The sequence below is a fragment of the Lolium rigidum genome, chromosome 5 (genome assembly GCF_022539505.1).
Source record: "Lolium rigidum isolate FL_2022 chromosome 5, APGP_CSIRO_Lrig_0.1, whole genome shotgun sequence".
NCBI classification, from domain to species: domain Eukaryota; kingdom Viridiplantae; phylum Streptophyta; class Magnoliopsida; order Poales; family Poaceae; genus Lolium; species Lolium rigidum.
The window spans coordinates 177,762,564-177,786,897 of NC_061512.1; the positions used below are offsets into that span (position 1 = coordinate 177,762,564).

General features: G+C 42.8%; 1 long non-coding RNA gene and 1 pseudogene across 1 annotated transcript; both read right to left on the reverse strand.

The window, feature by feature from the left end:
- Window positions 1–15,709: 15,709 nt before the first annotated feature.
- On the reverse strand, window positions 15,710–21,799 carry LOC124658237 (annotated as a pseudogene).
- LOC124658238 lies at window positions 19,775–20,729 on the reverse strand. Its single transcript, XR_006989086.1, has 3 exons — window positions 20,594–20,729; window positions 20,421–20,468; window positions 19,775–20,333 (listed from the first exon to the last, which is right to left on the reverse strand). It is a non-coding gene; the product is annotated as an uncharacterized LOC124658238 (long non-coding RNA).
- Window positions 21,800–24,334: the final 2,535 nt, after the last annotated feature.

A 24,334-nucleotide genomic window follows, 5' to 3' on the forward strand; every position in this document is an offset into this window, starting at 1 on the left:
AAATTCGTGACAGCAAAGAAATCTGAAACTGCGCAGTAATCCAAATCTAGTATCAACCTTTCTATCAAAGACTTTACTTGGCACAACAATGCAATAAAATAAGATAAGGAGAGGTTGCTACAGTAGTAAACAACTTCCAAGACTCAAATATAAAACAAAATACTGTAGCAAAATAACACATGGGTTATCTCCCAAGAAGTTCTTTCTTTATAGCCGTTAAGATGGGCTCAGCAGTTTTAATGATGCACTCGCAAGAAATAGTAGTTGAAGCAAAAGAGAGCATCAAGAAGCAAATTCAAAACACATTTAAGTCTAACATGCTTCCTATGCATAGGAGTCTTGTAAATAAACAAGTTCATGAAGAGCAAAGTTACAAGCATAGGAAGATAAAACAAGTGTAGCTTCAAAAATTTCAGCACATAGAGAGGCATTTTAGTAACATGAAAATTTCTACAACCATATTTTCCTCTCTCATAATAACTTTCAGTAGCAACATGAGCAAACTCAACAATATAACTATCACATAAAGCATTCTTATCATGAGTCTCATGCATAAAATTATTACTCTCCACATAGGCATAATCAATTTTATTAGTTGTAGTGGGAGCAAATTCAACAAAGTAGCTATCATTATTATTCTCATCATCAAATATAGGAGGCATATTGTAATCATAATCAAATTTATCCTCCATAACAGGCGGTACTAAAAGACCACTATCATTATAATCATCATAAATAGGAGGCAAAGTATCATCAAAATAAATTTTCTCCTCAATGCTTGGGGGACTAAAAATATCATGCTCATCAAAGCCAGCTTCCCCAAGCTTAGAATTTTCCATATCATTAGCAACAATGGTATTCAAAGTATTCATGCTAATATGTTCCATGGGTTTTTTAATTTTCGCATCAAACCATCCATGTCTTAAATCAGGAAATAGAATAAGAAGCTCATTGTTGTCCATTATGCCAAACTAGTGTAAACAAGAAACAAAAAGATGCAATTGCAGGATCTAAAGGAAATAGCTTCGAGTACTTACAACAGCGAAAATAGCTTAGTAGCCGAGATCCGGAGTGTGAGTACCTTTTACCTTTCCTCCCCGGCAACGGCGCCAGAAAATAGCTTGATGTCTACGGGTGCTTCTATTCTTGTAGACGGTGTTGGGCCTCCAAGAGCAGAGGTTTGTAGAACAGCGAGAACTTTCCCTTAAGTGGATCACCCAAGGTTTATCGAACTCGGGGAGGAAGAGGTCAAAGATATCCCTCTCATGCAACCCCGCAACCACAAAGCAAGAAGTCTCTTGTGTCCCCAACACACCTAATAGGTGCACTAGTTCGGCGAAGAGATAGTGAAATACAGGTGGTATGAATGAATATGAGCAAGAGTAACGGCGCCGGAAAATAGCTTGCCGGCGTGTAGTTGATGGTGGTAATATGGTAGCAGTAGTAACGCAGAGAAACAAGTAAACAAGCAGCGATAGCGATATTTAGGAACAAGGCCTAGGGATTACACTTTCACTAGTGGACACTCTCAACTTTGATCACATAACAGAATAGATAGATGCATACTCTACACTCTTTTGTTGGATGATGAACACATTGCGTAGGATTACACGAACCCTCAATGCCGGAGTTAACAAGCTCCACAATTCAATGTTCATATTTAAATAACCTTAGAGTGCATGAAAGATCAACACGACTAATAAACCAAGTACTAACACAACATGCACACTGTCACCTTCACACTATGTAGGAGGAATAGATCACATCAATACTATCATAGCAATAGTTAACTTCACAATCTACAAGAGATCATGATCATAGCATACGCCAAGTACTAACACGGATGCACACACTCGTCACCATTACACCGTGCAGGAGGAATAGAACTACTTTAATAACATCACTAGAGTAGCACATAGATAAATTGTGATACAAAACACATTGCAATCATAAAGAGATATAAATAAGCACTTCACTACGCCATTCATAACGGTGAATAAGTATTCCGTGAAATATAGCCTAAGAGACCCACACGGTGCACACACTCGTCACCTTTACACACGTGGGACAAGGAGTCTCCGGAGATCACATAAGTAAAACCCACTTGACTAGCATAATGACATCTAGATTACAAGCATCATCATATGAATCTCAATCATGTAAGGCAGCTCATGAGATTATTGTATTGAAGCACATAGGAGAGAGATGAACCACATAGCTACCGGTACAGCCCCGAGCCTCGATGGAGAACTACTCCCTCCTCATGGGAGACAGCAGCGTTGATGAAGATGGCGGTGGTGTCGATGGAGGAGCCTTCCGGGGGCACTTCCCCGCCCCGGCAGGGTGCCGGAACAGGGACTCCTGTCCCCCAGATCTTGGCTTCGCGATGGCGGCGGCTCTGGAAGGTTTCTCGTACCGTGGCTTTTTCGTATCGAGTAGGTCGAGGGGCTTCTTATAGGCGAAGAGGCGGCGTCAGAGGGTCGAAGAGGCGGCGGCACCATAGGGTGGCGCGGGCCACACCCAGGCCGCGCCGGCCTATGGTCCCGTGGGCCCGTGCCCCCTCTCTGGCGGTTATCGGGTGTTCTGGATGCTTCCGGGCAAAATAGGATGCTGGGTCTTGATTTCGTCCGATTCCGAGAATATTTCCTTACTAGGATTTCGGAACCAAAAATAGCGTAAAACAGGAACTGGCCCTTCGGCATCTCGTCAATAGGTTAGTTCCAGAAAATGCACGAATATGACATAAAGTGTGCATAAAACATGTAGATATCATCAATAATGTGGCATGGAACATAAGAAATTATCGATACGTCGGAGACGTATCAGGCCTACAGGGTTAAGCCAGTCTCTTCAGCTGTACCTGCTCCTGACACTTTCATGGGTGATGCTCGTTCTAGTGGTTTTGCTCCTGCTCGTCATCGTGATGTCCCGGCTATGAGGAAGCAAGTGACCCGGCTTAGTTGGTTCCAGCGCCACATCCTTTGCATGAACATTGAGATCCATAAGGAGAACTATGCAGCTAGCCGAGAGCGTTCTGAGATTAAGCATACTCAGGCGGTTATTCTTCACAAGCTCAGTGGTGATCAAGGACCCCCGCCTCAGCCTCCAGCTCACCAGGGTTACAGTGGATGGCACTCAAGCACAAGTTCCATGGAGTGATCTTGATGATTGCCTTCAAAGGTCCAACACCTCTCGCCGTTCTCCGGATGCACCTGACACTGATGAGGAAGAAGAGGATGCGGCGTACGAGTCCGATGATGATGATGCCTCCGAGTGATTCCCATGGGACGTGTAGCATCGCGCTTGTCCCCTTTTGGCGTCTCGATGCCAAAGGGGGAGAAGTGTTCTATTAGGATTCTCGGGGATTTGCGTGGTTTGGGCACAAGCATATGCGTTTATCATTCTTATAGTGCTTGTGTTCCCTCTTTATTTGAACTATTTGGTTTGTTTGTGTGCCGTTCAAACTATGTGCTATGTGGTGTGAGACATTGTTATGGTTTTCGGATTTCTATTTGCTGAGATCAAGGATATTACATTATGTGTGATGATATATCTCCGCATTATATATCTACACATGGGTATGATTTCTTGCATCCTATCTCAACTTCATATGTGTCAATGTCTTTTGTTAGAGCTCATGTTGGATATCTCTTGTGTTGAGGCACCATACTCCTATGTGTTGTGTATTTGTATTCAAATGCAAATTACTTATATGCACACATGTAGGGGGAGTGCCTCTATGTTTTGCCATCATGCTTGTCTCTATAGTGATTCCTTTGCAAATCCGTATATTGTCATCAAACACCAAAAGGGGGAGATTGAAAGAACATCTCTCACATTATGTTTTGTGTGTTTGATGTCAATATATGTGATACACTAATGTTTGATTAAGTGGTACAGGGATTACATAGATATTTATTCATGTGTGTTGGATTTGATCGTCTGTCAAAAGTTATCAAAAAAGTTGGCCAGGCCGGATAATCCGGGCCGGATATTGTTGAAATATCCGGCCCCCTGTTTTTGGCTAAGTCTTCGAGGAAAAGCTGCTCAGTATGGGGGCCGGACATTTGCCCGGATATTGTCCCGGTATTGTACCAGGGCCGGAATATCCGGGCCGGATATTTTGGAAATATCCGGCCCCCCCGAATTTGGCTAAGGACTGGAAGAAAAGCTTCTCTGGCATAGGGCCGGACATTTGGCCGGATAATGTCACGGTTTTATTCCGTAGGCCGGATTATCCGGGGGGGGCGGATTATCCGGCCCTTACTTAGGCCGGAATATCCGCCCCCCCGGAAGCTGCAACGGCTCATTTTTGAGAGGGGGTATAAATACCCCCTTCTTCTACCTTGGTTGCTTGCTCAATCATTATACAAGAAATCTGCCAAGCCACCTCCATTAGAGCCACCTCAAGAAACACAAGATTTGCAAGATCTCCTTCCTCCCCCAACCAAAGCTCTTGATCTTTGGAGATTCGAAGGAGAAGACACCGATCTACATCCTCACCGAAGCGTTCTTCATTTCCCCCTCTCTTGTTTGAGGGATCTCATGCTAGTGTTCCTATTTGGTTCCCTAGTTGATTTGTTGTTGATGTGTTGTTGTTGATTGTTGTATTGTTACAGATTTGGGAGCCTCCAATTTGGTTGTGGATGTGTTCCCCAAGAACTTTGTAAAGGCCCGGTTTCCGCCTCGAGGAAATCCCTTAGTGGAAGTGGGCTAGGCCTTCGTGGCGTTGCTCACAGGAGATCTGAGTGAAGCCTTCGTGGCTGTTGGTTTGGCTTGCGTAGCAACCACACTCCTCCAAACGTAGACGTACCTTCTTGCAAAGGAAGGGAACTACGGGAATCATCTCCGTGTCATCGTGTGCTCCACTCTCGGTTACCTCTATCCCACTCTATCTCCTATTGCGTAGCTATACCTTGCTTAGTTGATATCCTTGTCATATAGGTAAATTCACTTAGTTGCATATCTAGAGAATTTACCTTTTGTGTCAAGCCTAAATTGAAAAAGAACTAAAAATTGGTTAGCACCTATTCACCCCCCCCTCTAGGTGCGGCATACGATCCTTTCAGGTTCCCAACGGACGTGTCAACTACACGCATCACTCAACCAGAAAATATCTAGACTCTAGAGATCAATCATGCAAACCAAATTTTAACAAGCTCTATGTAGTTATTCATTAATGAGTACAAGGTACATGATGCAAGAGCTTAAACAAGATCTATATGAGCACAACAATTGCCAAGTATCACATTATTCAAGACATTAAACCATTTACCACATGCGGCATTTTCCGTTTCCAACCATATAACAATGAATGGAGTAGTTCAAATTTCGCAATGAACATTAAAGATAAAGCTAAGAACATATGTGTTCATACGAAACAGCGGAGCGTGTCTCTCTCCCAAACAAAGAATGCTAGGATCTGATTTATTCAAAAAAAAACAAAAAAAACAAATAGACGCTCCAAGTAAAGCACATAAGATGTGACGGAATAAAAATATAGTTTCACTAGAGGAACCTGATAAGTTGTCGATGAAGAAGGGATGCCTTGGGCATCCCCAAGCTTAGACGCTTGAGTCTTCTTAAAATATGCAGGGATGAACCACGGGGGCATCCCCAAGCTTTGACTTTTCACTCTTCTTGATCATATTGTATCATCCTCCTCTCTTGACCCTTGAAAACTTCCTCCACACCAAACTCGAAACAAACTCATTAGAGGGTCAGTGCATAATTCATATATTCAGAGGTGACATAATCATTCTTAACACTTCTGGACATTGCACAAAGCTACTGAAAGTTAATGGAACAAAGAAATCCATCTAACATAGCAAACAAGCAATGCGAAATAAAAGGCAGAATCTGTCAAAACAGAACAGTTCGTAAAGACGAATTTTAAAGTGGCACCAGACTTGCTCAGATGAAAATACCCAAATTGAATGAAAGTTGCGTACATATCTGAGGATCACGCACGTAAATTGGCAGATTTTTTTGATTTTTCTACAGGGACTACTGCCCAAATTCGTGACAGAAAGAAATCTGTTCCTGCGCAGCAATCCAAATCTAGTATTGGCTTTACTATCAAAGACTTTACTTGGCACAACAATGCGATAAAATAAAGATAAGGAGCGGTTGCTACAGTAGTAAACAACTTCCAGGACTCAAATATAAAATAAAGTGCAGAAGTAAAATAATGGGTTGTCTCCCATAAGTGCTTTTCTTTAACGCCTTTCAGCTAGGCGCAGAAAGTGTGTATCAAGTAACATCAAGAGACGAAGCATCAACATCATAAGTTGTTCTAATAATAGAATCATAAGGTAACTTCATTCTCTTTCTAGGGAAGTGTTCCATACCTTTCTTGAGAGGAAATTGATATTTAATATTACCTTCCTTCATATCAATGGTAGCACCAACAGTTCGAAGAAAAGGTCTTCCCAATATAATGGGACAAGATGCATTGCATTCAATATCCAAGACAACAAAATCAACGGGGACAAGGTTATTGTTAACCATAACACGAACATTATCAATCCTCCTCAAAGGTTTTCTTTATAGCATTATCAACAAGATTAACATCCAAATAACAATTCTTCAATGGTGGCAAGTCAAGCATATCATAAATTTTCTTAGGCATAACAGAAATACTTGCACCAAGATCACATAAAGCATTACAATAAAAATCATTGACCCTCATCTTAATGATGGGCTCCCAACCATCTTCTAACTTTCTAGGAATAGAAGTTTCAAGTTTTAGTTTCTCCTCTCTAGCTTTTATGAGAGCATTTGTAATATGTTTTGTAAAGGCCAAATTTATAGCACTAGCGTTGGGACTTTTAGCAAGATTTTGCAAGAACTTTATATCTTCAGAGATGTGACAATCATCAAAGTCTAAACCATTATGATCTACAGCAATGGGATCATTATTCCCAATATTTTGAAAAATTTCAGCAGTTTTATCAATTTCAGCAGTTTCATGCAATTTTGCATGCTTTGCACTAGGAGTAGTAACATTGCCAACACCAATTATTTTACCATTGATAGTAGGAGGTGTAGAAACATGTGAATCATTAACATTGCTAGTGGTGGTAATAGTCCAAACTTTAGCTACATTATTCTCTTTAGCAAGTTTTTCATTTTCTTCTGTTTCCCAACCTAGCATGCAATTCGGCCATCAATCTAATATTCTCATTAATTCGAACTTGGATGGCATTTGCTGTAGTAACAATCTTATTATCAATATCCCTATTAGGCATAACTTTCAATTTTAAAAGATCAACATCAGAGGCAAGACTATCAACCTTAGAAGCGAGAATATCAATTTTATCGAGCTTTTCCTCAACAGATTTGTTAAAAGCAGTTTGTGTACTAATAAATTCTTTAAGCATAGCTTCAAGACCAGGGGGTACACTCCTATTATTGTTGTAAGAATTCCCATCAGAATTACCATAACTATTACCATTAGCAGAAGGATATGGCCTATAGTTGTTACCGTAATTATTCCTATAAGCATTGTTGTTGAAATTATTATTTTTAATGAAGTTCACATCAACATGTTCTTCTTGGGCAACCAATGAAGCTAAAGGAACATTATTAGGATCAACATTAGATCTACCATTCACAAGCATAGACATAATAGCATCAATCTTATCACTCAAGGAGGAGGTTTCTTCAGAATTTACCTTCTTACCTTGTGGAGCTCTTTCTGTGTGCCATTCTGAGTAATTTGTCATCATATCATCAAGAAGCTTTGTTGCCGCCCCCAAGGTGATGGACATAAAGGTACCTCCAGCAGCTGAATCCAATAGGTTCCGCGGAGAAAAATTCAATCCTGCATAAAAGGTTTGGATGATCATCCAAGTAGTCACAGTCCATGGGTTGGGCAATTCTTTACCAAAGATTTCATTCTCTCCCATGCTTGAGCAACATGTTCATTATCTAATTGCTTGAAATTCATTATGCTACTTCTCAAAGATATAATTTTAGCGGGAGGATAATATCTACCAATAAAAGCATCCTTACATTTAGTCCATGAATCAATACTATTTCTAGGCAGAGATAGCAACCAATCTTTAGCTCTTCCTCTTAAAGAGAAAGGAAACAATTTTAATTTTATAATGTCACCATCTACATCCTTATACTATTGCATTTCACATAGTTCAACAAAATTATTAAGATGGGCAGCAAGCATCATCGGAACTAACACCGTGAAAATTGCTCTCTCATAACAAGATTCCAGTAAAGCAGGTTTAATTTCAAAGAATTCTGCTGTAGTAGAAAGGTGGAGCAATAGGTGTGCATAGGAAATCATTATTATTTGTGCTAGTGAAGTCACACAACTTAGTATTCTCAACAGTACCCATTTTAGCAGTAGTAAATAAAGCAAACTAGATAAAGTAAATGCAAGTAACTAATTTTTTTGTGTTTTTGATATAGAGAACAAGACAGTAAATAAAGTAAAACTAGCAACTAATTTTTTTGTGTTTTGTTTAAGTGCAGCAAACAAAGTAATAAATAAAGTAAAGCAAGACAAAAACAAAGTAAAGAGATTGGAAGTGGGAGACTCCCCTTGCAGCGTGTCTTGATCTCCCTTGCAACGGCGCCAGAAATTTAGCTTGATGACGCGTAAAGCACACGCCCGTTGGGAACCCCAAGTGGAAGGTGTGATGCGTACAGCAGCAAGTTTCCCTCGCAAGAAACCAAGGTTTATCGAACCAAGTAGGGAGTCAAGAAGCACGTTGAAGGTTGATGGCGGAGGAGTGTAGTGCGGCGCAACACCGGGGATTCCGGCGCCAACGTGGAACCCGCACAACACAATCACAGTAACTTTGCCCCAACGTAACAGCGAGGTTGTCAATCTCACCGGCTTGCTGTAAACAAAGGATTAGATGTATAGTGTGGATGATGATGGTTGTTTGCGAAGAACAAGTAAAGAACAATTGCAGCAGTTTGTATTTCGGATGTAAAGAATAGGACCGGGGTCCACGGATCACTAGCGGTGTCTCTCCCATAAGATAGCAGATGTTGGGTGAACAAATTACAGCTTGGGCAATTGACAAATAAAGAAGGCATAACAATGCACATACATATATCATGATGAGTACTATGAGATTTAATCGGTGGCATTATGACAAAGTACATAGACCGCTATCCAAAGCATGCATCTATGCCTAAAAAGTCCACCTTCAGGTTATCATCCGAACCCCTCCAGCATTAAGTTGTAAACAACAGACAATTGCATTAAGTATGGTGCGTAATGTAATCAACACAAATATCCTTAGACAAAGCATCAATGTTTTATCCCTAGTGGCAACAAGACATCCACAACCTTAGAACTTTCTCGTCATCGTCCCGCATTTAATGGAGGCATGAACCCACTATCGAGCATAAATACTCCCTCTTGGAGTCACAAGTATCAACTTGGCCAGAGCCTCTACTAGCAACGGAGAGCATGCAAGAACATAAATAACATATATGATAGATTGATAATCAACTTGACATAGTATTCAATATTCATCGGATCCCAACAAACACAACATGAAGGATTACAAATAGATGATCTTGATCATGATAGGCAGCTCACAAGATCTAACATGATAGCACAATGGGGAGAAGATGACCATCTAGCTACTTCTATGGACCCATAGTCCAGGGGTGAACTACTCACACATCGATCCGGAGGCGATCATGGCGATGAAGAGACCTCCGGGAGATGATTCCCCTCTCCGGCAGGGTGCCGGAGGCGATCTCCTGAATCCCCCGAGATGGGATTGGCGGCGGCGGCGTCTCTGTAAGGTTTTCCGTATCGTGGCTCTCGGTACTGGGGGTTTCGCGATGGAGGCTTTAAGTAGGCGGAAGGGCAGGTTTAGGGGCGACGCGAGGGCCCCACACAACAGGGCCACGCGGGCCCCTTGCTGGCCGCGCCGCCCTGTTGTGGCGGCGCCTCGTGGCCCCACTTCGTGACTCCTTCGGTCTTCTAGAAGCTTCGTGCAAAAATAGGAACCTGGACGTTGATTTCGTCCAATTCCGAGAATATTTCCTTACTAGGATTTCTGAAACCAAAAACAGCAGAAAACAGCAACTGGCTCTTCGGCATCTCGTCAATAGGTTAGTGCCGGAAAATGCATAATAATGACATATAATGTGTATAAAACATGTGAGTATCATCATAAAAGTAGCATGGAACATAAGAAATTATAGATACGTTTGAGACGTATCAGCCGCCGCCATCGCGAATCCAAGATCTGGGGGACAGGAGCCTCTGTTCCGGCATGCCGCCGGGACGGGGAAGTGCCCCCGGAAGGCATCTCCATCGACACCACCGCCATCTCCATCGACGCTGTTGTCTCCTATGATGAGGAGGGAGTAGTTCTCCCCCGAGGCTAAGGGCTGTACCGGTAGCTATGTGGTTAATCTCTCTCTCCCATGTACTTCAATACAATGATCTCATGAGCTGCCTTACTTGATTGAGATCCATATGATGAGCTTGTAATCTAGATGTCGTTATGCTATTCAAGTGGATTTTACTTATGTGATCTCCGAAGACTCCTTGTCCCACGTGTGTAAAGGTGACAGTGTGTGCACTGTGTGGGTCTCTTAGGCTATATTTCACGAATACTTATTCACCGAGTTATGATTTGAGTTGGATGTCTCTATGAAATTGTGGTGTGTTAGTACCTCCTATGAATGCTCACGAGTGACAGCGTGGGGTGTTTATTAGTACTTGAGAATACATCTTTAAGGTTTGCCTACATGATGAATTAGTGTTCGTTATCTTGCCAAAGAGTAATTCAGAGTAGCATAGTGAAGTGCTTATTTATATTCCTTTATGATTGCAATGTGCTTTATATCACTATTAATCTATGTGCTACTCTAGTGATGTTATTAAAGTACTCTATTCCTCCATGATGTAATGGTGACAGTGTGTGCATCATGTAGTACTTGGCGTAGTTTATGATTGTAATCTCTTGTAGATTATGGAGTTAACTATTACTATGATAGTATTAATGTGATCTATTCCTCCTTTCATAGTCTGTCGGTGACGGTGTGCATGCTATGTTAGTACTCGGTATAATTGCGTTGGTCTATCATGCACTCTAAGGTTATTTAAATATGAACATCGAATGTTGTGGAGCTTGTTAACTCCGGCATTGAGGTGCTCTTGTAGCCCTACACAATTAATGATGTTCATCATCCAACAAGAGAGTGTAGAGTGGTTTTATTATGTGATCAATGTTGAGAGTGTCCACTAGTGAAAGTATGATCCCTAGGCCTTGTTTCCAAATACCGCAATCATCGCTTATTTCATTGTTTTACCGCATCTTTACTTCCTGCAATATTAATACCATCAATCGCACGCCAGACAAGCTATTTTCTCGGCGCTGTTACTACTGCTCATATACATTCATACCACCTGTGTTTTACTATCTCTTCGCCGAACTAGTGCACCTATACATCTGACAAGTGTATTAGGTGTGTTGGGGACACAAGAGACTTCTTGTATCGTGATTGCAGGGTTGCTTGAGAGGGATATCTTTGACCTCTTCCTCCCCGAGTTCGATAAACCTTGGGTGATTCACTTAAGGGAAACTTGCTGCTGTTCTACAAACCTCTGCTCTTGGAGGCCCAACACTGTCTACAAGAATAGAAGCGTGCGTAGATATCATGTGTCACCCTACGGTTCGTGAACTATGTAGACATGGTCGAGACTCCTCTCCGACCAATAACCAATAGCGGGATCTGGAGATCCATAATGGCTCCCACATATTCAACGATAACTTAGTGATCGTTGAACCATTTACATACGATACCGATTCCCTTTGTCACACGATATTTTACTTGTCCGAGGTTTGATCATCGGTATCTCCATACCTTGTTCAGCCTCGTCTCCGACAAGTACTCTTTACTCATACCGTGGCATATCATCTCTTGTGAACCAGTCACATGCTTCCAAGCTAATCAGATGATATTCCACCGAGAGGGCCCAGAGTATATCCCTCCGTCATCGGGATGGACAAATTCCACTCTTGATCCATATGCCTCAACTCACACTTTCCGAATACTTAATCCCATCTTTATAACCACCCATTTACGCAGTGGCGTTTGATGTAATCAGAGTACCCTTCCGGTAAAAGTGATTTACATGATCTCATGGTCGAAGGACTAGGTAACTATGTATCGAAAGCTTATAGCAAATTGAACTTAATGACGTGATCTTATGCTACACTTATTTGGGTGTATGTCCATTATATCATTCATCTAATGACATAACCTTGTTATTAATAACATCCAATGTTCATGATCACGAAACCATGATCATCTATTAATCAACAAGATAGTTATACAAGAGGCTTACTAGGGACTCCTTGTTGTTTACATAACACACATGTATCAATGTTTCGGTTAAAACAATTATAGCATCGTATGCAAACATTTATCATAAACACAAAGATATATAATAACCACTTTATTATTGTCTCTGGGCATATCTCCAACAGAAGATGCTCGCACTGAAGAGTTGTGGCCGAAACTTCCGCCGCTCATGGCCGAAACTTCCGCCCGGGCGGAACTACCGCCCCCAGGAGCCAGAACTTCCGCCCTGTCGAACCTCAGCCAGATTTCATCCCTTTGCCTTGTAACTTACCCCTTCGGCCCCCTACCTATAAATAGGCACCTACCCCCACCTTCATGAAAGAGAGATGATGTTTAGATGAATTGGCTTATGCCTCTATTATCCCTTCGTGGATTTGAAAACCCCCACCTTAGATTACCCATCTATTGTATCCCTCCTTATCTGGATCTTTTTCCATTCTAGTAATTCTATCAACTGAGAATCTCTTGCTTTGCAACTCTATTCTTAGATGGTCTTTTACTCTTTGGGAATTCTATTTGGATTTGTCGATCTTTTGCAAGAGATTCTACCGTTTGGCCTTTGTCTTGCAATTCTATCGAGTTGGTGGTTCGGGCCAACGAGGATAACCGATTTGTGTGCGTGTGTTTGTATCATGTTCTTCGCGTTCATCCACTTCCCCGTGAATCCCCCTCCGCAATCACACTCACCCGGATCAATTCGTGAGATCGGGCAACCCACACGGGCTCAGCCCGCATCACTAACGGTAGTTCATATAAAACAAAGTCCGCCAGAGGAACACTAGAATTGACAGCCGCCTGCTATGTAAACATGTCACCGTCACATTAGTGTTGACGCCCTTGTTTTGTTTATTGTTGCCAGACTTGGAGCACTGCTGACGTAAATAGCATTTTTTTGGTCGCCCTTGTCATGTCGCCGCCATGCCCCGGTCGTTAGATGAGCAACTACAGAGACGGTTGAAAATCAACTTTTTCATCAATGTTGCATCCTTCTTGCGGCGTATCTCGTGCCCGTCAGTGGTTACATTACCAGTGGTTGTATAATGGTGATGTCGGACTCTACCGTCAGTAGTGCGGAAACACGCATGTCACTGGTAAGTCTTTTTCTGGTAGTGTAGATACTTTCACATGTGCAATTACATACATCAATATTCGAAAAACATGGAGACAAATATGTATTCCCATATTCCGTTCCTTAGGAGGAAGGTGCATCACTTTGGAGAGGTGTGGGATCACATGAAGCATTTTCCAACGCCACGAAGGTTCCCATTCTTCTCCGGAGCCTATCTCTTCAGAGGCAAAATCCTACTGAAAGAAAGAGAAAATCATTTAAACATTAGGCCTTATATAATGCCACATACTCAAAGAAAAAGTGGACAATATGATCAAGGAATTTCTCAAAAACAAGGAAATTAGACATATAGCTCTAGTCTCTACTCTTTACCAACACAACCAGTAACAAAAAAGGACAAGACATATTGATTGCGCACTGATTCCAGACAATTGTATGCACTAATAAAAATAAGTACCCAATCCCAGTGATATAAGAAATTATGTTGGATGAAAGGAAATGAGCAACAATATTCTTGACGTTTGGTTACCATCAAATCAGGATGCATGAGGATAATACCAGTATGCCTTCTTTGGGGACACACTCTGGCTATTATGATACCTTGTGATGCCACTTGGCTTAAGAAATGCACCCGCCACATTTCAAAAGTTCATGAATAACATTTTTTTCACACCTTTTGAGATAGTTTATATTAGTATTCTTCGATAATATACTAATCTATAGCAATAATATGGAAGGACATGCTAGACATCTCAAGGTAGCATTGCAAGTATTGAGAACACACCAATTAAAAGCTAAATTATCTAAGTGTACATTTTCTATCGAGGAATTTTGAAAACGTCATATTATACCAATTTGCAGGAGTTCAAACTAATCCAAGTAAAATTCAAGATATTTTCACTTGGAAAACTCCAAGTACAATCACACAACTGAGAGGATTCTTGAGACTAAGTGGTTAGTACATGAGATTTGTGAATGGATGTGTGGCAATTTTCAAGACCTTATTTTAAGAAAACTGGATTCAACATATAACAAGAAGCTGATTTCAACAGATTCAAATGATTAATATCAACACCACCTGTTCTGGCATTACCTTAGTTTTATATTCCCTTTATCCTGCAGATAGATGCTTTTAATAATGACTTAGGGGTAGTCTTAATGCAGAAAGGACAACCACTTGCATTCTTTAGAAAACATTGATAATTAAAGTTTAGACTCAATCCAGTATATATCAAAAGGATTTTGTTGCAATATCATTTTTTATATGCACGGTGAGAGATTTTTGGTGCAATACTCTTTAGGGTAGGGGCAAAATACCATGGTTTCATACTTGTTGTGGGTATCGAGAAGGTCGGGGCCAAAGAAATATTTCTTACATTTTAAATGGAGAAGATTAAGACTATAGGCTCCTTTGATTCATAGGATAGAAAAAACATATGAATAGGAAAAGCAAAGGGTTGGATTGTCATGCCCATTTGAATCCTATGGGAAGATGAAGTGTGTTTGATTGTAGCAAAGGAATTTTTCCATGAGGTATGACCTAATGCTTTTTTCCTATAGTATTTGTACGACAAGATTCCTATAGGATGTGTTCCTATGAATCAAACAACTTGTATAGGAAAATCTCCCATTGGATTCAAATCTACACAATTCCTTTACAAATACTATGAATCAAATAACTTGTATAGGAAAATTTCCCATAGGATTCAAATCCTACACAATTCATTTCCAAACCTATGGGAAATTTTCCTTTTGGCGATATAAGCCATAAAAATAGCATTTTTTGCGGAAATAAAAACAGCATTATTGAATAGAAAAATAGCAATAGCAAAGAGCCCAGCGACAACGTGATATTGCATATTTTCAAAAACGATGCGCGTTTTTGAAAGAAATCAGTCATTATTGGAGCGATGTTTTGGTTCTCACGCGCATATGTTTCCTTTAGTTTGAAATGCATATTTAATATATTTTAAAAGATTAAAAACTAAATAAAAAATTAATGCGTACATCTTCACATGTTAAATGCGCACAAAGTCTTTACATGAAAAATTGGTTTGTCTTTCCAGCTGTGTAAAAATTAAAAAGATAAAATTTGGTGCTAAAAATAGGACTTTTGTGAGACATTTTTTTGTTGCATTAACCACAAAGAATATCGTTTTTTCTCGCGAAATAACACGAATGAAGATAGATTGTTGAGATGTAAATGTAAAAAATTTTGTTAGAATTTTTAAACAATCAGATATATTTGTTTTTTGGGTGGGGGGAGCGCGCAAATGCACCAAGAGCCGAATTAAATTTCCGCCATATAAGCCATGAAAACAACATTATTGAATAGAAGGATATCAATAGCAAGGAAGGCCAGCGACAACGTGCTATTGCATATTTTCACAAACGATGCGCGTATTTGAAAGAAACAAATCATTATTTTCCGTTGTCCTTGATGAAGGAGCAAACTCTAGCTTCCCGGTAGACCTTTCCTGAGCGGCAGAAGTAGCCCTGCTCTGGCGCGCAGTGGGAGTCGTCGGAGCAGACACAGAGTCCTTCGATGGCGCAGCCCTTCTTGACGACAGTGGGACTCCCGCGGATGGCGAGCACCTGGTCGCTCCACTCGCTGGAGAAGAGCCCGTCGGGGTCGTACCTATCCTTCACCAGCAGAAACTCATCGGCTTTGGGGTATTTTGCGATGGCACCGTCGAATGCGAAGTCGCGGTTCTTGCCCCAGTGCGGCAGGCCACCGTACTTGTTCAGCGCCATCTGCTCGATCTCGTCCACTAGGTCGCCGTAGACACGCGGCATGCCGTAGCTGCGGCTCCGGTAGTAGAGGATGTCCAGGTCGATCGAGTCCTCGGGCTTGCCGAGGTAAGCGGAGGAGGCCTTGACGTAGCGAAATATCAGGCCCACCCTGCCATCGACGCCGGTGCAGAACATGTCCGGATTGAGGTCCCTGATCCGCTGCACGTCGGTGATGAACGCCGACGCCTTTGAGATCGCGACGCTGAAGCCGGAGTTGTAGTAGAAGGAGCCCCGGATGCGCGGGTCCCAGATGCAGGAGGTGAGGAGGCCGTCCTCCGGGCCGCCGATGCACGTGCCGGCCGCCTGCATGCGGTGCTGGTACCCGACCACCGGGTACCCCGTGAAGGAGACGCCGTCGTTCGTGAAGCCGAAGGCCTGCTGCTCTTGCGCGGATACCTGCAGCTGCGCCGCCGCGCACCGGGCGACGTCGGTGACGTTCTTCATTTGCATCGACTCCTCGGCGACCCTCGCGCCGATGGTCTCGCGGGTGGGACTAGCGCGAAAGATGAGGAAGTCGTTGAGGCCATTGCCCGGCGTGGAGACGTCGACGCGGTCGTCCTGGCGGTACATGACCGTGCCGTCCTGCGGGTGCCATTCCAAGTCGGCAAACTCGTGGAGGAGGCCCCACGGAACCACCTGGTCTGCCAAGTCCGAGTCGCCGCGCTTCACGAACGTCAGCGACCGCTTGAACAAGGGCTCCAAGGCCAGGGTTACCTGGGAGATGACGCCGAGGACCCCAAGGGAGACCTTCGCGGCGTCCAGGTCCGGGTGATCGGCGCCCAGCTCCCTCACCACAGCGAAACCCTTGATCGCAGGCGCCGGCGTCACGATCCTCAGCCCCACCACGTACTCGTGCACGGCGCCTCCCTTGCCCCACAGCGAGCTCCCGTGCGCGCCTGTCGCCAGGAGTCCGCCGATGGAGAGGCCGTACCAGTAGGGTGAGTTCGGAAGAGCGAGCCCCGCCGCTGCGGCGGCCGTGATGAGGTCCCGGAGGAGCATGCCGCTCTCCACCGTCATGAGACGCTTCGCGGCGTCAATGTGCACCGTCTGGTTCAGCCGTGCGGTGCTTATGATTGTGCCGTGACGGCCACCGGGGCACGACACACTACATCACGGTCAAATATTAGGGGCATTTCAAAGTGCCACAGATTAGAAACAAAGTGCCTCTAATTAGCTACTGGGGCACTTTTTAATGTGCCACCTTTACCTGCGTCTCTAAAGGTATTTGGGGCACTACCTTGAGGCACTTATCAAAGTGCCACTAAAACGAATTAGAGGCATTTTAACAAGTGCCCCAAAAGCTAATTAGGGGCACTTCTCAAAGTGCCACTAAATTCAATAAAGGGCACTATGACAAGTGCCCCAAATGCCATTTAGAGGCACTTTGACAAGTGCCACTAAAGCCAATTAGGGGCACTTCTCAATGTGCCACTAAATGCAATTAGGGGCACTTTGACAAGTGCCACTAAAGCCAATTAGAGGCAATCTGAGAAAGGATCCCAATATATAGAATACATGCACAAAATCTGAAATTACCATTTCACATATCACAACATCAAGTCATCAAAACATTATGCTCCATCCGTCCGAAAATAACCTTCCCCAGACTAGTACTACACATTTTTTTTGCAGAAATTACATTTTTCTATGACTTAGCCTTCAATTCAAAATTCAAAATTCAAAACAACCTGTCGTCTACCTCCGTCATCCGGCTCCGCCCACAATCAATCAAAGCAAGCCTGGCATGCACGGGCAGCTCCGCGTGCACACACAGCTCAGCGTGCTCACTGTCGGAGGGCTGCAGCCGGCTGGCCTGCTCCCCTCGCATAGAGCTCCACGGGCGCCCTCTCCACCTGCATCACGCCGCCGTCTGCCCTGGCCTGCTCCGCTTCTGCCGCAGCACATCAACGACTGCGAGCTCGACCTCGTCTGCTTCAGACTCTCTTCAAGCCCAAGGTGAGAAGGTATGTCTTGCTTCGATAAAGCAGCCTGCAAGTTCATATACATTTATCCACGATGGAAACTTCCACTTTCCATACTTGTAAGTTGTAACAGTTAACCCGAACTGAAATGCATGTATCCATGATGAACAAGAAACAGATTTACACCTTTAAGATGCTTGATTGATATAGCATGCTGCTAGTGCCAATGCTTTGGGTTCAGATGAGTAGCACCAACTTAAGCAAATTGGACAAGTCAGGTTGTACTCTTACTTGATAGTTTCAGAAAATGGCCGTAGTCATTACTGGCTGCATCCCTGCCAAGTCATTTTCTGTCATTTCCTGTCATGTTTTGTCCATTAGAAGCTCCCTGGAAATGCAAGTGCGTAATACAGTTAGGTCTAGCTTAAAAGACACAATCAGGTAAAGACTTTGTATAACAATAGTAGTCACGAACTTAGTTAAAACTAGTCAGTGTAGTGATCTAGTTGACTTACCTTGTGCTTATTTAACAGACGAGCTCAACTACACACCTTCAAGAGAGATGCCTGATGTGAATTTATAAAGCAGTACAAGGAAAACAAAGATATATACTCCCATGTTAAAGAGGTACATTTCAACAACCTCCCATGTTTTAACAACTCTACAGAAAGTGCTGAATGGTTAATAAGCCAACCTAATCCAAATTTGAACAGCAATATATGCAGACTTGAGAATCTAGTTAAATAACTACGCAAAAAAAAAAGAATCTAGTTAAATAAAAAAGCAACAATATATGCAGCCTGGAGCACTTCCATAGTTAATTAATAAGGATACATATTTTACATCTAGAAACTGGGAACTTCACCGCAAGCTAACGAGAGCGCATGAATAGTATAGGCGTATAGCATTGGATTGCACGCTCAAAACCTGCAGATGGTGACTCATTACGTGGCAAATGAACTTACATGGCAAGCACACTTCAGGTACTAAGGACATCCGTCCAAGAAATATTTATAGGATAACATACCCATAAGAGTATGTTTGGTTTGGGTTTTATACTTCTACTTCCAATTATATCATAAGAGTATGTTCTGTTTAAGTTTCCTACTTCTACTTCTGAATTGTTCTCTTGCAGAATCATACTTTTCAACAATAATAGAAATTGAGATCCAAAACTTTTGTGAAACTATAAAAATCAGATTGTTCAACAGCTAGAGGCACAGTCATGAATTAACCTGACAACGCATGGTCAAGGCCTAGCTAAGAGTCCCAAAATCAGATATTTTATTCTACAACCAAAAATATATCTGAGTTTGTAATTAAATGAAACATGAGATCCACCATTGAATTAGAATGCGAATGAAAACAGTAGGTAAGATATCCTTGACTTAAGGATGTTTGAATTAAAATAAAATGAAACACCACACTTAATTGCCAACTTATATGGGATGTATCTACTGCACCTAACCAGGACCTATCTAGCTAGCACAAGTAAACCAACATCATATCATCATAGTCCTGAGCTCACAAGCAACACCACAACCTACCACATATCCAGGAGATCACCACCATAGTCCTGACTCTAAACCTAAATGTGGCTCAATAGCCAGACCACCGACACCAGATCATGGAGCATGAGCGCGAGCACGGAGAGCCGAGGAACTACCTGACCGTAGACGTAGGATGTCATCAGAAATAAGTGTTACAGCCAGCGGTAGTCCCTCGGGTACAACAGCGACAACAATATTCATCTAAATGTCACAATGTCAGAATGAGATAAGAAAAAGGGTGCTTAACAAACTGAACAGTGCTTAAGAAAAGGGTGCCATTTGGTTTCTAGTATGTCCTGTAAAGCAAAGAACATTGAACATAGCTAGTGCGCATATTGGTGCAGACTGCCATCCACACATGTCGCTTCACCAGAGACTACATCACTACCAGACAGAGCTACTAGCTAGTAGCTACTCCCTCCTTGATATTATCTAGTACATGTGAAAAATTAAGAAGGGGACAGAGATGACACATTACATGGAGGAAAGGGACATGGATCTCATGTCGGATTTCAAAACTACTAATCAACATATCCAATACCATAGAGTTTGCTTCCAAGTTCCAACAAATACCTGTGAACTTTGCACTTGTGACTTCAACTTGAAGATGTTGGCCTCCTGCAGCATCTCACTCTGCACATGGCAAAGTAGAATCAGGAAACAAATAAGTAACCTATCCAACACCAACCATGAACAGAGTCGAGAGGAGATAGGCGTCACCTTCTACATCTCGGCCCTAGAGACGCCCTGCGACTCCAGATTCCTCACCTGCAATCACCAGCGCACACGCATCTCAGCATTTCAATTCATCGAGCACCTCTCAGGCGCAAATCCCAGGAGAGAGACAGGCAAATACTGGTAGCAGAAGCAAGTAGCAGGACTAGATTGATTACCAGGGCAAGGGTGTCGACATGGAACGCGCGGCAGTCGTTGGTCTTGACAACCCGACTGATAGGAATCGTGGGGCATCGAGAAGGCCAGAGGCGTTGGTGCGCGGAACCGCGCCGTCGAGCCCGAGCCGATGCGGCTAGGGTTAGCCGCGGGGCCGCGAGTGGGAGAAGGTCGGCGTCTGCGCGATGAGGGCCCGTGTAGGAGCCACGCCGGCAGGAGGCGGTGCCCGTAGCGGCCCCCAAAGACCGCCGAGCAGCCAAGGCCTCCAGCAGCGGCTCCCCCGCCGCCAGAAGCTTGACGCGTGCGCGAGGATGCGCCGAAAACCGCCTTCCCGGGGCCGCCGCCCCGGCGTCCGCGCCAGATCCGGCCGCGCCGACCCCAGCCAGCCCAGCAGCTCCCGCCGCCGAGGGCCAGAAAGCGCCGCCGCCGCGCCTAGCGCCCACCCCCGCGCCGCGACGCGAGACGAGATCCCCGCCGCCGCCCACAGCCGCACGAGCTTTGCCCGTCGGAGCGCTCCGGCGGCGGCGGAGGGGAGGGAGGCGGAGGGGGCGGCCGAGCCCGGCGGCTAGGGTTTCGCCACCCGAGTCGCCCGAGCGGGACGACGCGGGGGCCCGTGTGTGTGATGATGTTTGTATATGCTACTGTTATGTTTCTATCCCTGTTAACTATATGCTAGCTATAGCATTGTTTACATTGTTTTATCCAAGTAATGATCAATTGTGGCACTTAAAAGTGCCCCAAAAGGTCAACATCTATCGGGCACTTCAAAAAGTGCCTCATAGTAGGTATACACATATTGGGGCATTTGAGAAGTGTCCCAATAGGTATACAATTAGGGCACTTTGGAAAAGTGCCACTAAATGGCTACTATTAGGGGCACTTTAACAAGTGCCACTAGGACAAGTGTCCCTATATCTATACCGTGGTGTAGTGACAGCTTGGGGATGCTGTGAGAGTGCTTGGTGGCCACCTTCAGCTTGCGTTTCGCACAGGCCGCGGCCGCCACGGCTGCCACGAGCTCCTGCTCGGTGCGCGGGTAGATGATGTTGGCGGCGTGGCAGATGCTACGGTCCGTGAAGGAGCCGTAGGCGTTGGTGACCGTGCAATTCAAATTGCCGTGGTGCGACTCACCGGGACGGCGGAGGGCCGCAAGAACACGACGCGAGAAGAACCCCTAGGGCTATGAGAAGCGGAAGCAAGCTCTCCATTGCTCTTGTCCGTCTGCAACGTCCTGCTTGCGGCTTCTGTTGCTTCTTGAATGGATACCCTTTATGTACTACTGAAACTTGCTTGTAGCCACTAGACAATTAAGCAAGGCCTAAATTAGGGATAAGGTCAAAACTTCGGCATGCATTGCCCTCAAAATTTCCCTTTCGTGGCCTAGAGAATATCCATTCGCGATAGCGATTCTAGTGCAACATTTTCTATCTTCTACGCTCGATCGTACTATACGCATTATGACATGAAACCGACGGGCGTCCCTAGCTGGCGCTCGCGCGCCAGATTTTTAATGCGCGATCGGTTTCCGACAGCCTAATTAGGAAAAACCGTGTTTTCCTTTCTGACAGGTAGCTTTCACATAGTGCATGTCTCTCCTTTCATGTAATTAATGTTAATAATCAATGCATGCAAGTTAGCATGACAAAAAGTAGAAGGCATGCATGGGATGTACCACCTTTTCTTCTCTCTCCCCGCATCACGTGCATTCCTAATTAGCATGGCTAATCACCGCATGCAAATTTAGGGTCACATGTAGAATATATGTAGCAGAAACCATTATTTAAAATGATTTATCTTTCAAATGAACGCTTCGATTTAAGATTCGTTTTCACCAATAAATCCGTCTCGACGAGATCTTCAGAACTAGCACCAATATTAATATGTTTCGACAAATTTTTTTTTCTGGCTAAAAGTTATCAACCCTCTCTATTTGAATAATCAACCCCTCCGTACTTCAGTGATCAACGGTAAATGTATAAAATTATCAACCTGGTGCAGTGCTATTTAGGGAAAGTTCCGCATTCATGCATAAATAGACGAATCCACTGATGTCGCAGGAATCTTTTCCAAATTTGAAAATTCAAAACGTTTTAACTTTTAAACGATAACTCCAAATTAAGATCCGCTTTCACCAAAAAATCCGTCTCGACGAGATCTTCAAAACTAGCACCCATGTTGATATGTTTCGAGAAACTTTTTTTCGGACTAAAAGTTATCAACCCTCTCTATCTGAATAATCAACCCCTCCGTACTTGAGTGATCAACGGTAAATATATAAAATTATTAACCTGGTGTAGGCTATTGAGGGAAAGTTCTGCATGCAAGCACAAATAGACGAATATGCTGATGTCAGCGGAATCTTTTCCAAATTTATAAATTCAAAACGTTTTAACTTTCAAACGACAACTTCAAATTAAGATTCGTTTTCACCAATAAATCCGTCTCGACGAGATCTTCAAAACTAGCACCCATGTTGATATGTTTCGAGAAAGTTTTTTCGGGCTAAAAGTTATCAACCCTCTCTATCTGAATAATCAACCCCTCCGTACTTGAGTGATCAACGGTAAATATATAAAATTATCAACCTAGTGTAGGCTATTGAGGGAAAGTTCTGCATGCATGCACAAATAGACGAATATGCTGATGTCAGCGGAATCTTTTCCAAATTTATAAATTCAAAACATTTTAACTTTCAAACGACAACTCCAAATTAAGATTCATTTTCACCAATAAATCCGTCTCGACGAGATCTTCAAAACTAGCACTCATGTTTATATGTTTCGAAAAACTTTTTTTCGGGCTAAAAGTTATCAACCCTCTCTATCTGAATAATCAATCCCTCCGTATTTGAGTGATCAACGGTAAATATATAAAATTATCAACCTAGTGTAGGCTATTGAGGGAAAGTTCTGCATGCATGCACAAATAGACGAATATGCTGATGTCACTGAATCTTTTTCAAATTTGTAAATTCAAAACGTTTTAACTTTCAAACGACAACTCCAAATTAAGATTCGCTTTCACCAATAAATATGTCTCGACGAGATCTTCAAAACTAGCACCCATGTTGATATGTTTTGAGAAACTTTTTTTCGGGCTAAAAGTTATCAACCCTCTCTATCTGAATAATCAACCCCTCCGTACTTGACTGATCAACGACGAATATATAAAATTATCAACCCCAAAGTTAATTTTATTTGAAACAGTTTAGCGATTTTTTTAGTTTAGAAGCTATCAACCCGGTGTCCTATTATTTATCAACAATAAAATATAAATAACTACCAACCCTAAAAATCTAATTTTATTTTGAATATTTTGGCGACTCTTTTTAGTTTACAAGTTATCAACCCGATGCCCCGTTATTTATCAATGATAATTATAAATAACTACCAACCATAAAAAGTATTTCATTTGGAATATTTTAGCGAACATTTTATTTATTTTACAAGCTATCAACCTGGTGCCTCGTTATTTATCAACGGTAAATATAAATAAATAATAACCCTAAAACATATTTCATTTAGAAATATTTAGCGAGTCTCTTTTAATTTACAAGCTATCAACCCGGTGACCCGCTATTTATCAATGATAAAAATAAATAAATATCAACCCTGAAAATTTAATTTAATTTAAAATATGTAGGGACTCTTTTTTGTTTACAAGTTATCAACCCTAGTGCCCCGTTATTTATCAACGGTAAATTTAATTTAGAATATTTTAGCAACTTTTGTTAGCTTACAACT